The following is a 4,046-nucleotide window of genomic DNA, read 5'->3' as shown; positions in this document are numbered from 1 at the left end:
ATATATATATATATATATATATACACATACACACGCATACATGATGAACGATTATATGTCTATCTATATATGTGCGTGTGTGTGTGTGTGTCAGTGGACTGTGGGCATGCTGGGGCTACACCTTGAAGAATTTTAGTTGAGTGAATTAACCCCAGTACTTACTGTTTTTAAAGCCTTGTATTTATTTTATGGGAATCTTTTGCTGAACTGCTATGTTATGGGGATGTAAACAAGCCAACACCAGTTGGCAAGCAGTGGTGGGGGAACAAAAACAAAGACACACACATATGTATATGACAAGCTTTTTTCAATTTCTATGTACCAAATCCACTCAAAAGGATCTGGTCAGCCCAGGGTTACAGTAGCCTTCCCCACAGTGGGACAGAACCTAGAGCCATCTGGTCACAAAACAAACTTCTTACCACACAGCCACTTATATACACACATACACACATGAAGCTGGTACCATGTCAAAAGCAACTACACTCAGTACATTCTGTAAGGTGGTTCATGTTAGGAAGGACATCCAGCTGTAGAAACTGCACCAAACCAGACAGTAGAGCTTGGCACTGTCTTCTGGCTTGCACAAAAAACTGACATTAAATGAGGATAATGACATGTGTGTATATCACTAATCACCTTCCCGTCCGTGCCTTCAGTTTTCTCCCTCTCCTTTGCCATACTTCATCTTAACACCTCTCATATCTGCCATCATTCTCAGCACCCTCTCATATGTGCCGTCACGTCTCACTCACGATAGCCATCATCTCCTTCAACTTGTATATCATTCCCCAACATTCTGACAGACTCCTATCTTTCTCACCTTAACCCCTCTCTATACTGGTTTTTCTCACACCCACTTCTGTTTACTCACTCTACCCCATTTCTAACCATCTATCAGTTTCTCCTCACTTACTAAACTACCCAAGCCTTCTTCCTGATCTACTGTCCGTATCCTCTCTTATGTTCACCTTCTGGTATCATGAGAGTTTGTTCTGGCACCCCCATCACAACCATCTTATCTTCTACCCAGCTATTTTCATCTACCCTTATATAATGCAAAGTAGCTAAGTATTTTCTCTGTAGCAAGACATTTGCGCTTGTTTCATCAACACCTGACATAAAGCCATCTCCCTAGCTCAAATACCTCCCTTCCATTAAGTGGAAGGGACATATTTTTTCATTTTCCTCTTCTTGGCGACCTTACTATGCCAGTGGCACAAAAAAAAAGAAAAAAAAACGCACCTCGTACACCCTACAAAGTGGCTGGCATTAGTGGTGACATTAGGGAGGGCATCCAACCATAGCTGACACTGGAGCTCAATGTACCCTGCAGTTGCAGGTTCCTATCAAGCCAAGCAACCTATGGAAAACCTATGTTAAATTATTATACACAGGTGTTTTATCATGCAAAAGCTTAGGTGGATCGTTATCTTAAAAGTTTGTGCGAAACTCTATGGCAGCTTCACCTACTAGAAACAACAGCCAAATTTTCAACAAATTACTCTTTATAATCTCATAAAAAAAGAATATCATTCGACAATGTCGACCTACAACAGAAGACAGGGTGGACACAGGTAGAACACATTTGATCATAAGTTTGCTGGATCAATTTGATTTGTGGTTCGAAAGGGATGGCCCAACAACTAGCTCAACAGTAAATATTGTTTTTCATTTTCTTCATTCGATACACAAGGATGACTGAGATAATTGTTAACAAGTGAAAACTACCAACATAAACTTACAATATAAACTTTCATGTCAAACGAAAGCTATCTTACCTCTTCATATTGTTTACTTTCTCTTCAATCCCACGAATACAGTCTTCTTTTGTAGTACATACCCTCTCTATATACAAAAGGCATAGTAATCAGTATAAACTCATCTAAACCAACAAATACAACAAAGAAACAGCGAAATATGGCTGACCGGATGTAGAGACAAAACTAATCGTAAGTTTGAGAAACATTGTCAAACATGTTTCATACATTAACATCCTCTCTACTATTGCTTTCTGCTAATGTCAACAATAATTATATAGCGTTAACTCAGATTTTCACATTCTGCTAATTTAGGAGCATTTTCGATAATATTTTCTTTTATTTCGTTTCAGTATATCTCAGATACCAAGCTGTGTTTTTTAGATACCGATTTACTCGTCTCGCCTGAATAGATTGACTTATTTCGAATATTAAATAATGATTAACAAAACTTTTTTGGAGAAAGAATCTACAATACGGAATATTTTAATAAATTAACTGAATGAAAGTGATTACGGTTAAAATTTTGGTTATTATTTTAAACAGAGTCACACAAAAAAAAGTGTAATAGGTGTAGAAAAGCGTGTATTAAACGAATATGAAAACAAAAATTTGCGCCAACGAACCGCGGCGGGATATTTACACGATCCGACTTTTTCTCTCATAACTTTTAGGAAAATGGATATCTTTCAATGAAATTTTATATAAATACCTTTAAAATTGCATAGATTACGATTATAAAGAAATTTGTGGGGAAAATTTTTTTCCGTGGGTGTGGGAAGAGGGCTTTCGAAGAGAAAGAAATTCATAAATTATTTTTTAGCTTGAGTGTTATTGAAAAAGTTTGATACAAAATTTTAAGATTAATTTATTTTTCATTTGAGCAGTAGCAAAACGTTTTAAAAAAGATACCATGTATTATGATGAGAGAAACAAATTCATAAATACAGTGTTGAATATGGTTTCACTATGGAAAGAAAGTTAAGGGCGATTTAGCTGTTGTTTTTAGTACATCTCACGACCATTTGATACCTTCCCTGTCTGTTTAATATTTTCTCCCAATAAACATATTTGAGTAATGGAAAAAAAGTTTAAGAAGCAAGATGTGGCATAACTGCAGATGAGTACCCCATCCCACGAGTTTGTTGCCTCATAACTTCCAACAAAAAAATTAACGGAAAAAAAAAATTTTGTGCATTTGTCTAACAAAAAAAGGATCTTTCTGAATTGACGGGCACCACTTTTCATTTATGTTTTATGTAGTGTTTTTGGTACCGAAACACTTTCAAACTTCGTATACTTGTATATTTTGTGTTATAGAACAGATAAAAACTTTTGTAAAAGATGTTTTATATGACACATTTTACCAGTTTGAAAGTGTTTTGTTAAGAAAACAAGTGGTGCCCGTCAATTCAGAATTGATTTCCCCCCCCCCCCAAAAAAAAAAATTACATTTACACACGTGAGTTTGTTTGAGTGTGCTTAAATTGCGGTGAATAGCCAATAGGATCGTCCGAATTGGTTCACTTCTGAAAGGTTGTTCATTTTCGAAGACTTACTTACTATAGCATGGCTCGCTGCGACTCTTGTGATATCACTCTATATGACGGTATTCGGCGTTTCTACGAGAATGATGAAGCATCTATTGCGTTTTTAACCGAACACGGCGTCCTGCCACTTACTCGGAATTGTCCGACCTGCAATACCCCGTGTATTTTGCGCAAAGGGACAAACATGTGGCGCTGCCGTAAGTTGGTGCGACGACGTCGGCAGGCTAAAAGAGAATGTGAGTACTCCGTATCTATGTTTAAGAACACTTTTCTGCAACAAGTCCATCTTCCGCCTTCGAAGTTTTTGGCTTTTGTGGGCCACTTTCTCAGGACATCTTGGACACACAAATCGGTAATAGAAAACTGTTATGTTTCCCTCGGGTGACTCGCAGAGATAACACAACGAGTTATATAATTTAATTATTACATTTATTGTTCAATTACATACAAAGAACGCACTCACCCAATGTTCGTTATGAATAAACAAAAGTCATGTCCGCCATATATATATCAAAGACCTTTTACTACGACAGTCCCACAAGACAACAACAATGAAACAATGAACTCAGACGAACCACATGACACACGGAACGTCAGACGAATTACATATCTAACAGTCCATATAACACCTCCCCACTGAAATTGATGCTACACAAGAAGTATCAACAGCAAAGTCTCTCTTGGGTTTTACGGGTTCTCTTGGACCGTCTTGGGTTGTCTGGTCCATACTCTGGAA

At 37.3% G+C, this 4,046-nt stretch overlaps 1 protein-coding gene across 3 annotated transcripts in view; it reads right to left on the bottom strand.

Annotated features, from left to right (window-relative positions):
* The window catches only part of LOC106869799 (zinc finger protein 845), a 20,668-nt gene that overhangs the window by 7,277 nt on the left and 9,345 nt on the right, over nucleotides 1-4,046 (bottom strand). Inside the window, exons 1-2 of one of the 3 annotated variants that reach the window (XM_052968947.1) lie at nucleotides 3,774-4,040; nucleotides 1,782-1,848 (exon numbers count right to left, since the gene is read on the bottom strand). The gene's annotated coding sequence lies outside the window, so the exon portion shown is untranslated. Of the gene's footprint in view, nucleotides 1-1,781; nucleotides 1,930-3,773; nucleotides 4,041-4,046 lie in introns of those variants that run through there. The other 2 variants (XM_052968948.1, XM_014915660.2) reach the window with 2 other exon arrangements.

This window comes from Octopus bimaculoides, chromosome 6, assembly GCF_001194135.2.
Source record: "Octopus bimaculoides isolate UCB-OBI-ISO-001 chromosome 6, ASM119413v2, whole genome shotgun sequence".
Lineage (NCBI taxonomy): Eukaryota > Metazoa > Mollusca > Cephalopoda > Octopoda > Octopodidae > Octopus > Octopus bimaculoides.
The sequence above is the reverse complement of the archived record's forward strand: the minus strand, read 5'-3'. Positions and strand labels throughout refer to the sequence as shown.